The sequence below is a fragment of the Pecten maximus genome, chromosome 19, assembly GCF_902652985.1.
Source record: "Pecten maximus chromosome 19, xPecMax1.1, whole genome shotgun sequence".
NCBI classification, from domain to species: Eukaryota; Metazoa; Mollusca; class Bivalvia; order Pectinida; family Pectinidae; genus Pecten; species Pecten maximus.
The window spans coordinates 17,928,472-17,943,427 of NC_047033.1; positions in this window are offsets into that span (position 1 = coordinate 17,928,472).

A 14,956-nucleotide genomic window follows, 5' to 3' on the forward strand; every position below is an offset into this window, starting at 1 on the left:
ATTGTGTAAATCAGAATTTCATTTTTACCTATCTGTTGATCGGACGCACGTACCGTAACGGCCGGTAATTATATTATTTGAGCCAGTCGTGGCGACTTTCAATTTAAGCGATACATAACAATGGTTTAGCATTGCCAGGGGCAATCATTTCCTTTCAAATAAATCGATACTTCAAATAAACCGATTTCAAAATAACCGATGAAACAATACAAAGACAAAGAAGGCATTTGGACGGGGATTTTATTTCACTTCAAATTAAACGATATTTCAATATATCCAATTTAAATTAAGTGGGTTCGACTGTACTTGTTCGACTTGTGCTTTCTTGATACTGGTTACCTTCATTGTAATGTAAAACCTGTGGCAGGTTCCAAAGTTGGTATTACTCGCAACAATGAGGTACTGAATCGATATATTGAACAAGAAGAGTAGTGTTGTGGCAGTTTTATATTGAGTTGTTTCATGCTGAATGCTCTTCTTTTCAGTATCAATCAGATATCTCAGTATGGTAGATAGACTTATCAACATAAGGGAGGTCCCTAAGTATGCTGCACACATTTGATATTTGATAGAGATCTACATGTAGTTATTCTTCGTACAAAAAGGGATAGGAAATTTGTATACCATCCTTGACAACCGGTATCTAGGAAAACTCTGTATCACTGGATGTGTCTCACTTGCTAATCATCTCTTAATCATACAATGAGTATCTTGTTGCGCTGTATAAGAGTTTAAGGTCTAGATATATTTTTTTTCTTCTTTTTTCCCCCTTTAAAAACAACACTTTGTTCTACATTGCTCAAATTTTCTCTCATATCTCGCCATGTTGGATAGAGTTTTCCCATGTAAGATAGCTATGTAAGATAAATCTATCTTACATAGCATTTCACCCTCGGGATCACAAAATGTGGTAAAACCCTCGGCAAGCCTCGGGTTACATTTTGTGACCCCTCGGGTGGAATATCCCTATCCTACATATACACATATGAAAGAGTCTTATAATCTTACATATCCTTCATACTGTATATGCTATCTTACATGTTACACTCCTATCCCGGACACTGCATAATATCAACGTCATTGATTATATATTATATCACAATCGTGTTATTAACATAGGTCTTACGATATTGATAGCATGACAGTAGCACAGTGTGCTATATTTTATGCATACTGTGCTATTTTTCGTCATACTATTTAATATATAGAACATGATATATAACATGTAGGATCTATTGTTTTATATTATGTACATCGTTATGCTATTTTTTCCTACGTATTTCGTTTATTCTTCATACATTGCATACATTTGCTCATAAATTATACAAAACACGTTACAATCACCAAACATTTTGCATATTCTCAAAACCGTGACTACATCGGATAGTAAAGCCAGAATAAGTTGTGCAGAAACGAAAATATATATTAAAATGATTTGAATCCAAATAAATAAGAAGAAAGTATTTATATATAGCAACATGAACATAACAGGAAAATTATACAACCGTATCGGTACAAAGTGATAATGAACAAAGAAACCAAGGGGCACCAAATGTCATTAGTACGTTTTTTTGTATATATATAAATCATAACTATTCTTAAAATCATATCAAACCATTTTCTTCGAACATATGCACGAAATACACATCTTTGTCTTAGTTATTTTGTGCTAACATGATTGTGTTACGACCAAGCATTTTCTTTCAACCGTTTTCGTAATCGTTTCTACTGTATACATAAACTAGCATGTTCCTCCTCGTCGACTTTTTTTTTCTCCGCGAAAGCATAGTTCCTCATCCTCAGACGATAATTTCGCATCCCTCTCAAAACCAATTAATGACTGGATTAGTCCGATATCACTTAGGTTCACTACGTGCTCGTCCAGATTAATCCTTTCATGTGCCATTTGTTGGTGCACAACTATAGCTTCATCGAGTACGTGAGAACCATGTCTACCCCCAAACCGTTGTTCCGTGTTTGATTTTGAAAGAGGAGTACCTCTACTACCGCTCCCGTCATAAAAGTATCGTATGAACTAGACGGAATTCTTAGATGTCCATAACTCCGTATTTTCACCACGACTGCCTCCTCATTATCCTCTTTTGATTCAAAATTGACGTTGTCGATTCCACAAACGATCTTTAACAAAGCCCCCTCCTTGTCGTTTTTGAGATACACTTTGTTGTTCATGGCGGAGTTTCAAATTTCGACATTGTTTGGTGCAAGTGTACGAACACACGTTTTCTCATATGGATCACTCTCTGTACCCTACAAAACAAAATCAAAAATATTCGTTTACGATGCCTGGTTTCAAAATTGATTCTACAAGATTGCCTCGTAAGCTTCTGGTAAATCTTGATTTGAACTGTTAGAATTAAAACTCAAAAAGTAATGAAATGGATCCAAAGATAAATCAAATACGAAGTTGATCATACACGTTTGTTTAGACGAATTAAGATAACATTACCTACCTTTATATTAATATATATTAAACGTAACACATTGTACAGGGTACAATGTATCGGTGTTATAACTGAACATGCTCACAACTTACGTTGCTCCAATCTGACATTTTCCGACAAGGTAAAACTTACTTTGCCTTGACGGACACTCGACCTTGATGTTTTTTGGGCCCAAGATGCCGTTTAAATTTGATTTAGGCAATACCTAATCTTGGCAGTTTCATGGCGCATGACTTCTGCTTTCGGTGTTGTATGTTAACACATATGATACTTGTTTAAAACAATTCATCTCTGCATATTGCCTAAAAACAATTTTAATCTAAGTACATAGATAGCATTGCACACAAAGCCGTTAGTGATTAAAGGGGTATGTGACTTGTATAATTAAAGTAGCACCTTTGTGAAAACAGGCATCTTTCAACAAACTGTATACATTGAACGTGTTGAAGTCGATTTATTTCAGACATTCAACAATAAAATAATACTTGAGAGATAACACAACCCTGTCACATGATTTTATTTTGATCATTCAAGGTTTGGCAATGTTTGGGCCACGGCTTATAATTTAGCAAACATCAACTGTGTTTGGTTGGTTACCATTTACTCGGGCAGCCAACAGATAACTGACAAATTGGTTGGTATGCTACCAACAGATAATTATTAACAAAATCGGTTGGTTACCAACTAGTTCACCAACAAATAATTTGCCTTTGCACCTGTTTTTCACAAATAAAGTTTAGTTCAATGCAGTGTTTCCAGTTCAAAATTTCTCAAGATTGGTCGGTTACCAACTAGGGTACCAACAGATAACTTGCACAGTTGTCGCCAAATAAAGTTAAGCTCAATTTCACAGTTTACATTTCCAATACTTGTGTTCAGATGAGATGACAAACCGTAAATTACATTACTTTAAAATGTTTCAACCAAGGCCTGGGTACAGCCACAGGCGCTTGCATATAGAAAATATCACTTTCGATTTTTTTTTGATATGACAGCGGTATGTGTAATCTGTTAACCTGAAGGTTGGCAACTACGCCACGAGCGAAACGGCACCCCATCTCACTTCAACCGGCTAAAAAACACATTTATTCAAACTGACACGGCGCACACTATATGCGACCGTCATCAGAAAACATTCATCTTTAACCTACCGTGCCACTCAATATGAATTGTTACATCCAAAACACAATAATCCGTGAAAACATCGCCGAATTCCTCGCTCAGAACGCCATTTCTCAAACGGCTCCCTGAGCCTGTCCAGATTCTTCATTTACATACGGGGTTCAAGGGTCATGCGATTATATAATCGACTGTCACCAGGTGCACTTTTTGGGGTCATCTCGGCATACTTTATTTTACAGGTGCATGCACAGGACGTCGTTTGCGATATCACTTACTAATAAGATAGCATGTTTTAATGCCATGCAGTGATGAGATCGTCCTTTCCTTTTTTTCAACTGCATCATTTCGGTAGTTGCTGAACTTCGTTTTCAATCAAAAAGATTGCATATAACGGTGCTCAATAACTTGTTCAAGACAGGGCCGGGACATTATACGTATACCATGAACAAGCAGTATCAGTTGAAATTAAATTTTTCGAAGTTAAAATTTGGATGGGGTAATAGCTGATAGTTGTTTGATATTTTGATTTTTTATTGTACTTGCCATCTATTTAGGGCTATGCCAATCTTCAATTCTTAAAAAAATTGACCCCTACATGACTAGTTAAAAATGTATACCACACACAATATCGATAAGAATAAGAGGTTGTTCTGGGTATTCTGGCGTTAGCCCTAAAATACTATAAAAGTCTGGCGTTGACACAAAATAACCACTACTTCCCCCTCAAGTATTCTCTTTTCTTTCTCATTTTAATTCAGTTTCATAATTCTGTAAGCACTTCAGCCAGTTTGATTATTATTAGTGTAGCGTTTGATGCTTACACACACTCAATTAATAAGGTAATTCATCAATAACTTAAATTTTATATATGCGAGCGATGTAAAGTGGAATAAATGGATAATTGAATATATTTTACATTTACAATGCGTTAAACTCTTTGACATTGTCACTGGTGGATTTAAAGCCCCTTCCCCCCCCCCCCCCCCCCCACCCCCTAAAATTGTCAAAGTAAGGGTATCTTAAAAAACGAATTCCCGTATCAATCAGCGAAATAACAATATCAAATCATTAAAAACATCTCTCATATACTTGTTTTTATAAAACACACCAGGTATGAATCTATCGTGAAATACACTAGAATGCAGGATTTTGCATTAACCTGCTATTTTTCAGAGGGAGGACCGGCGGACACTCCTTCCCCCTCCTCCCCCTGATTGTAGACACTAAAACTAAGGGGCAAACTGATGATATCGAGTGTATTAAAACCGAAATAACGTAAGAAAGTAATACTGTTTCGAAAATTTGAATAAAAAGGGGTTTAAAACAAAATGACTGAAGGAACTCAATATTTCTATAATCATACAGTGATAGATGAACTCATAAAATTTGGATTGAACTCGAAGAACTTCTAGCAAACATTAAATCTAACATTGTGGGAAATGAAAATAAATTGATGATGGATCATAGATCACAACGTACAAATCGTTTGGTAGGTCTGAAGTATGATTTTCGTATTTGACGACGACATGATATTTGTAAAATGTGCAGAAATAAATGAACAGGTCTGAAGTAAGTAATGTTGGTACACATGTATAGTTCCAGTAACCTGATGACAGTCTTATTCGTGATTCACTTTTCTTTTTGTTCGTCCAGATTTCAGTAAACTGACAAAAGTTAATCAATAAATAAGCATTTTGTTCTACCTTTGTGACAATTATTTCATTATTTAGAAAACGATAGGAGAGTGACGTTCTGTGTGAATCAATATATGCCCCCCCCCCCCCCCCCCCCCCCCCCCCCCTTCCACTTATCGAAAATCTTATTCTCGAAAGATTGCAAAATTTGCTATAATCATTTAATCATTTCATTTTTCCGAAATTTTGGCCCCCAGACCCCTCGCCAAAAAAATTCGGCTCCCGCCTATGGCGCTCCCATTACCACATTACCACTAAATTACTGACCCCCCCCCCCCCCCCCCCCCCCCCTTTCCAATTCCTGGATCCGCGCCTGCTGTGTACTGTCATATACGGTGCATGGTAATCAAACGTTCAAAATAACAAATAATTTATAAATCATCGTTCATCGACGAAACCCTTCAAATAATCGTAACTTAGACGAAACTCTTCAGCGAGCCGAAGCATTTTGCGGACAAAATGCATGCGGAGATGACCCCCAAAAGTACACCTGACGACTGACGATCATATAATCGCATGACCCTTGAACCCCGTATGTAAATGAAGAATCTGGACAGGCTCAGGGAGCCGTTTGAGAAATGGCGTTCTGAGCGAGGAATTCGGCGATGTTTTCACGGATTATTGTGTTTTGGATGTAACAATTCATATTGAGTGGCACGGTAGGTTAAAGATGAATGTTTTCTGATGACGGTCGCATATAGTGTGCGCCGTGTCAGTTTGAATAAATGTGTTTTTTAGCCGGTTGAAGTGAGATGGGGTGCCGTTTCGCTCGTGGCGTAGTTGCCAACCTTCAGGTTAACAGATTACACATACCGCTGTCATATCAAAAAAAAATCGAAAGTGATATTTTCTATATGCAAGCGCCTGTGGGTACAGCACCTCAGTTATGAACATAATAATGTTAGACAACCGAAGCCTGCATGGGAGCAGGACTTCAGTAAATTAACTTCAGTTTGTCCTCGTACAAGTTAATATATTAAATTAAGATGGTGTTGTGGATTGAAATGAGATCGAGATGAAGATATCCTGGCGCCCCTACCCACGTGTCTACGGGAAATAACTCATGGCATATAGAAGTATAGTACTACCTGGGACATCGTACAAAGGGGAATAACTCGTATACTTTTAATGCTAATCCTATGGAAAAAGAATCCAACCGATTGCTGCTATAAATAAAAAAACATGTATGGATGTACTTTGACATACATAAATGAAGTTAATTACAATGGTCGTTGTGTTATTTTAATCTAAGTTTAATTACGTCTGCCCATATTTTGCAGCCATCAAATTTCCTGAACTGTGATCATGAGTAAACGCGCGATTCTACGGTCGATATTTTGAGATGAAGTAATTTTCAATAAACTTGGTTAGTGTAGGTTGCATGAGTTGATGCAGTCACGGCTTCAACAAACCTTCAACTCAGGTTCTTGGTATTGGACACTGATATTATCAATGGATATGCAGAGTCGAGATGAACATGCAGATTTTTTTTAACACTAATGTATAGATGATTTTTATTAATCTATACAAAAGATGCACAAGATAGTAGCACCTTTCATCAAAAGTTAAGAGTATGACACAGTAGATGAAAAAATAAATTGCTTCATATATCTGTTGCACATATAGTAAAGAGGTAAACTTCGTTTTATTTGCTTCCCCAACGTAGATATCTTATCTATTTATAGCGTATATAGTGGATATTCAATGGTTTCCCGTTTAATATAACATATATTTCACGAGTATGACAGAATATTTCGATATTGTTTACTCGTGCTTCGCAATCGTGAAAATATCGATATTCTGTCATACTCGTGAAATATGTTATATTAAACGGGAAACCATTCAATTTTCTTTTTATTGCATTTCGTATACTTTAAAAAAAACAAATTGAAAGCATTGACAAATTAATAGTGTCAAAAAGTGCGGGAATCAGTAATGACGTCATCTCTTTGTGACGTTACTCCACGTCAACTTGACGGTGCCATTTTGAAAGGCTTGATCAACGCAATTTAAGCGTTTGCTGCTGTTATAGGAGAATATGTGCATGAATAGCTAACGTTAAGTGAGTATTTTGTCAAAAACTAGTCTGAAAATTTCAGAAATACAACAAAATAACCAATTTATCTATCTTTTATTAGTTTGATAAATTTCTATATTTCACTGGCAAAAATGCAATAAAAAAGTTAACTCTGATTGGTCAAAAATAGAAAACTTATATTTTCACTTCAAAATTTATAATTTCACTAATAGCTGCAGTGAAAATATAAGTTTTATTAGTTTGATAAATTTCTATATTTCACTGGCAAAAATGCAATATATTATATTACGAACGATGTCAGTTTCCGTGTGGGGTGCACACCTAGGCCTATTTGTATTTACACTCAGTGGTGAATTGATAGTATAAACAGGAGCAGCCGTTTAGACAACGATTAGGACGGAGGATTTGAAGCTGTATTGAAACCTACCAGGTTTTACGAATAAGCAAATACGTTCTACACGATACAGTGTATGTGTTAATTGCTTTTATGGTACCTAGGTAAACAAATACGATCGAGCCGTGTTTCTCTATGTTTCTGCTGTTGCCATATGAATCCGTAAGGACTAAACTCTTTCATAGTCGGTCACAATGCCACCTTTTAATGTGTCACATGGATCCGTCTGGAATAAGCTCTTTCAAAATCGACCATGATGTCATCTTTCCATCCAGAATGCTTACGAAATCTGAGTTTTTGAAATGTATGTTTAATTGCGCTTAAAGTTTAATAACCTTGTAGGACCAGCAATACGATTTAAACACGAAGAGACAAACGCTTAAATAGAACCGGGTTCCTCTGGGTTTTTTTTAAGACTATAGGTCCCCGTGTAAAAACACATCGGCTATACATCCTTTGGAAATTCTTGCCAATCAATCTACAAATAAACAATTTCTGGTATTCCAGATTATAATTTCAGCTGGTTAAATAGATATTATAGAAAGTATTTGCTCAACACTTGGTTTGTTTGCTTGTATTGTTTAACGTTTTATCATAATCTATGGTCATTAAAGATGAATATCTCCGGTATATATGATGCATGAGTATAGTGTGAGTGTTTTGAGTGGCTGCTGCAAGATTGTATTTTCTTGTTATAGCGCGGAACTGTTGCTGACTTTATAGTGCTACCTCACTGAACCATACCGAAGACAACAACATGCAGGACACCAACCCGGCTATCCTCTAAATGCAGTTGATATAGTCTAAATACATTCAATTGTTATTGGATAATATTATCATATCAATCTAGTCTACAGTCAGAAACACTGACCAGATATTTTGAATTTTACTGTGTAAGGACGTAAAAAAAGAGTTCACAAGGATTGTACAATACCAATGTTCAATTCAAATTCAGAACAAGATCCAGCATATGGAAAATTGAATGCATCGCACCGCTCGAATCTATGCTAGGAACCTTAAGAGTAACTACCTAAAAGGTGACATTGGAAACTAAATTTTTTACAGATCGAAAGAAATGTCAAAATCCTAAGTTGCAGTTAAATAAATGTCGTAAATTGCAGTATTGAATTTCAAACAAAGCCAATGAGTATATTTTGCACTGTTGCAGGGTTGTCTGGAATATGCAATCTCAAAAGACTACCAAACAAAAATACTCACAAGATGAAAACTCTTTCGATTACTCTTGTTCCATAACGCGACCTCCGTCGTCCTTCCATCTATCGGCTACGAAAATGCAAACCAAATTTTGCAAACATTGTGACTCCTCCTCCCCTCCCCTTCCCCCACATGGTGCAGGAGAGACAGGACCCAATATAGAAAAAAGAGGTTATACCTTAAATATTTGAAAAAGGGAAACACATTTTTGCATACTGCTCACTCATTTAAATCTATACACGTCATGAACGACTGGGTTGAATTTTATCCGATTTGGCCAGAAGCAAGTTTGAGGGCCGTAGAACTTAATTTTCGTAAATGGTGGCTCTGACCATCCTTGCAGGGCCCTTTGAAAGCGGGGCTTAATAGGGTTAACAAAGATAGGTCATTCAAATAATAGAATCATGAAGTCATCGGGGAGGAAATGGAGTTTGTCTAAATGTGGTCAAAATCATCCCTGGGTAAAACGGAACATGCATAAATGGTTAACTGGTAATTAATGTTCAGTAAAGTAATTTACAAACAATGTAAGATTTTACCTGAAAACCAACTCACAATTTTGTTTTTGTTACGGTACTGAACAATGGAGCTTCTAAGACCTTTGAGAACAGAACCAGCATGCATATGCATATTTAGGTACATAATTGACATAATCAGATAGAAATATATTAATAAACTGATATGTTCTTAATTCTACTCTCTATTGTTGGTTTTTTATGATTTCGCGTTACTAGCCTCTTCAAATTCTCACAATATGGTATTATTTTGTTATTTCGTACATCTAATAATACAATATCCGTGACAAATGTCAAGTGCTGAAAATATTTGCAACAGATTGAAGAAGGCGTTAGATTTGACCAAGTTTATAATAATATTTCGTCTTCATTTGTTTTCAAGTCTAACACTAATTCAAGCATGTATATAGTATACCTAGGTCGTGAACAATTTCAATCCACAAAAAATACCCACTGGAGCTTATTTCTATAAGCCGGTTTAAACAGTAGGTATGAATTACCGCGGCTAGCAAATGCATCTCCTTTCCGTGCAACGCCCTTGACCTTCACATTTACTCCATTAATAAATGTAATGTAATTCAGCTTCAAAGGCATTTCACATTCCTTCATTCGTTCAACTATGATTTAATCGTTTCGGGTATCATCGCCGGCGTATTGGTGTGAAATGTCTACCTCTATGTCACAAAACTGTTTCGATAGGAAACTTTACGTTACTAGAAGAGAATTTTGCGACATGTCCTCATATTTTTTCTATGTTCTGTATATTGAAAAATCCAAGCATAAAGTCAAGTTCTGACATCATACATCTGAAACATAAATACACCTTGTACACTGCAATCATTAGTTATTTCCATATGGTAATTCGGATACTTACCTCATGTTACATTTTTTTTACATAAAGAAATTAATATATACTGTATATTTTCAATATTCTGATCCGCAGCATCAGTAATGACATTTTATCAAAAACAATATAAATGTTTATGCACGGTTCTCAAAAACGATTTTGACATTGGCAATAAATATTCAATCAATAAATATAGTTTTAATACATCTATTTGAATTCAAAGTATTCAGTTTACAATCGATGAACAGGAAAATACATACTTGAAACCTAATTATTTAAAAGCGTTTTAAGACGCATAATCCTGATCTAATGATGACTGCGATATGAACATAAACTTTCCATGGTCGAACACCTACTCTTTGAACATGGGCCTTATCACAACTCTGTGGTATGCTTTAATCAAAGTTTTTTGTTTGTTTTTTTACTTTAGGAATAAATTCCACCCTAGACATTACTCTGTAAAATAAAAACAAAAAGTATATGTGTATAAAATAAATCTGCATTTTATCTTCGAACTTCGTAGTATAAATCTTGGTAAAACCACTAAAGCGTCTACTAAAGGAATGATTGTGATTTTTGTTGCTTGCATGGACTGATGAAAAGAAGTGAACCTCGTGCAAATGAAGTGAACCTGAGTCTAACATTTCTGACCAAATATCCGTGATAAAGCAAAACAAGTTTGAAAGGAATTCAGTTTTGGCAGACATAACCAGTGTGCCTAGCGACTTATATCAGGATCCAGTGTCCAGCCTTAATGCCACAGCTGAATCAACAGTTGACCATGAACACGGCAGTTCAAAGGTTGTTGACCAAGAAGGTAAGTTTGACCAAAATAACCTCCAGATCGTAATGGTCAATGGATATTTCCTCTGCAGTGTCCATTACAAAGATCTGAAGTTAACCTTGAATATAGACGGAACTGTGTTCTAATATTTCTATGATGACGTAAATATTGTATCTTTATGTGTATTTTACTATTGATATTTAACCATAACGGTAGGTCATAACGTCTTGGTTGGTCCTAAGCAGGTGTAGTAGTAATTTTTATTTCAATGTTGTAGCTTAATTGTTTCCTTTTCATGTTAATTTAATTGATGATTGATTTCTATAGTTCATGTAGCCATCTTGTAGTCAAAGTGGCGCTGGTAAGGACTGGCTATGGTTGACATGAACCTTTGCCTAACAAGTTGCCATAATTTTGATTTTACCATTAATTTCGTTTGAACTTCCTGAAAGCCAATAACCCCATATGTGGAGATTGGTTTAGGTCAACCTCCAGTGTTATACCGGTTTGTTTCACTGTAGTATGTGTAGCACATGGTATTACAATTTAAATCCTGGCTTTACAATGGCTGGTGATTGAATTCCAAAATATTGGTTTATTGTAGACCCAAGTCTTAGTTGCAGTTTTTTCTAGAGCAAGTGCTAGATCAGCGTGTAATATGCATAAACCATAATGTTTTTATACAGTATTATACATTGTATTATATGCAAGGAGTCGTCAGGGAGGAGGAGTATAATGCCAGTTGAAGATATACGTGACACTTGTTATTGTGTAACATAATAATAAGGGTCAGGGTTAACTGACCAACAGGTAAGTTCCCGCGCCTAATACCGCACATTGGAGTGCAAGGTATGTGAGGGAGCTGTTCTGATTGGTCTTTTGAGTGAGCAGGTGAATGTTTGTGCATGATTAACACCTTTCAATACCCTGCATCAGTCTCATATCATTCAAGGCACGGCACTCAGGCTTACAACATGGTTACATAAGTCATCTGTCCCGGTAAAGTCTGTTATCAATATGATATATTTGTTTATATTAAGGAGATCAAACATTTTTACAAGTAATCGTCTCAAATATTTATCTCTTTAGTCACTGTTCTTGTTTTTGTTCATACCGTATTTGTACATCTGCCTTCTGATTAAACCTTTAACAACTACCTCAAATCGTCCGAGTGGTCATTTATACACGCCAGGCTACAATATGTAACATTATGCAGCATAAAATATGTCAGTTGTTGTGACCATTACCACATTTTAATCCTTTGATATTACATAATTAGGTTGCGCAATAACGTCTATACTTACTTACCCATCATAATAGTTCCGTGTGTTATATTGAATGTATAACACTCAATATCTTTGTCATTGTATAGTGACCTACGGTATCAAGGACATGTTTACTGTATATTTGTATTACATGGTTGACTAACCTCAAAAATGAAATCCTATCTACGTTTAGTGTGAATTATTACAACCGAAACACCTCGTACACTGTAACATGTGCCATATAAAACAACATTTTAACTATTCTTTAAGCAAAGGGATAAAACAATTACTATACATCTATCATACAAACGTTATTTTAGATAACATCTATGTCTGTCGCACCGTCTGTGTATTGCAGCAGTGTTGAATTAAGGTGTATGTAAACACGTGTGTGTTACGACGACTGTTCTCGCTAGAATTATTAGTCGTCCAAGTACGAACAGTTTATAACGTATGACAAAAGACTACAAAACACACCCGAGTAGCTTCTGTGTACAAATTTAGTAACATATAAAGTATATGCTAAAACAAGGTCATGGAACGATATCGATCTCGAGTCTTTCTTACTCTGGTATCGACTGTACTAACACAGGTAAGAGCCAATTATTGGTAAATGAAAAAAAAAATAAAAAGCAGACAAGATCTTATACTTCATATCCAGGTGAGGTTTTTAATCATAGTTAATAATGGCATAATAATTATATACAGAAACGTTTAAATACTTTGCGAAGTGTTGGTGAGCTTGTCAAATAATTTTTAATGGAGATATAACATTTGCCTTCAGTGTAATCTGCTAGTCATTATCGAGTCTCTATATCAACTTCCTGTGTACATTGCTAAGCCGAAATCGCATACATATGAGTCCATAGTACTTGTCAGGATATAGTATATATGGGCAGTTTATGTGACAAATACAAAATGTACATTTATTTGTAGAACCTTTTGAGTATTTCGTAAGGCAGATGTTTTAAGTGTTGTCGAACAACAAAATTTAAGTGTAAACTATACAAATATAGCATTTTGATGAGGTCGATACATGGTTACATCGACCTAAGAAAAATTATTGACCGAGGACGTTTATTTTTTTCTTTTGTTGATACAACCATGTATCGACCGAATTTTAAATGCTATAATTGCTTTATTATTTTTCTTGATTTTGTGAAAAATCTTTATATCGGGCAATATAGACTTAAAGTTTAGTTCAAAGTAATTGTCATTTGGTTTTTAGTTCAAAGTAATTGTCATTTGGTTTCTAGATATGAATTCCAAAAAGATAACTGAATAAACCAATATGAATTAGACAACAATATTCACTTTTAATCGATTAAATCCTGTTATATTCATAATACGATACATTTCATAGTGTTTAATCAGCTTAAGAAGAGCTAAAGTTCACTAGAGTTTATCTATTTAGAAATTATGTTGTAGTTGATTGTAAGATTGGAACAATGGTTGAACATAGGTGCTGGAGGCTGAAACCCGTTAGTTTGGGATACCAATGCTCTGTATTCAGTGTCAGTTGGAATGGTAACTGTTCGGATTAAATCATCAACACCGTCATATTCATTTTAAAGATCCTCTATGAGATTCTCTGTCTGAGAATCAGAAAGTGGTTGCAATGAACTCATATCGGTATACTGCTTTCAAATCGTCGTCACTAATGGGAGGGTGGTGGTATATTACCGCTTTACCTTGGCGTTTTAACTCCTTGGTCATGGAATTAAAAACACGATTGGATGTTTTGAAATCATCCACCTTGCTTATGTTTATATCATCACGTTCTTTCTCCAAGTGTCTTTGGATGCCGCTTCTATAAGCCAACGATGTCGATTTCTTGTAAAGTTGCCCTTTCCTGTCACACATCTCAAGATAAAAAAACTGACAGTGCGTCATCCAATTCTACAGGAGTATATGCCTCGAAGTTGTCCTGCATGCTCCTGGGTGTAAGGTATTGTTGAAAAAGCTTCACAACTGTATTGGTAGCTCGCTTCGTGTTAAAAGCGTCGGCATTTTCAAGAATATTGTTGATATCGTCTTCAGACCGATTGGGGAAACGGTTGTCACCTGCCATCTTTGATTGTTTACACGCTATTCAGGTCGCTCAAACGCTTGTATCAAATATATCGTCCGTACAAAGCGCTAAGCGCTCGTTTGATCTAGATGCTTTCTTAAAATAACCGTGCATTATAGTTTTTCTACACACTTTTTCCGGAGACAGCGGTCAATATAGCTTTTATCAGGTGGTCCCGTGACCTCTTTTCAGCCAATCAGATGTGGCAAAAAATCAAGAAAAACAATATAGGAAAATATACACTACGCTCTACAATGTATCACAATAATATACAAAAGGGCGTTTGATCTGTTATGTAAGGAAATTGTTATTTCTTATAAGTTCTGTCCGTGTCATAACATTAAGGAACGCCTTCGTTCTCTTTCTCTTGTGATGTCAGCATTTTTTTCTGTGAAATGCACATGGCGATATAAGTATATAGTTATATTTAGTTAAGCATATGATTATGACACATATAAATTGACAGATTAATTGAACTTTTAAACCACAACACCTTTGGAGTGATGGGACCAAATTGCTATCATATCGGTATGATTCTTGTTGATAAGG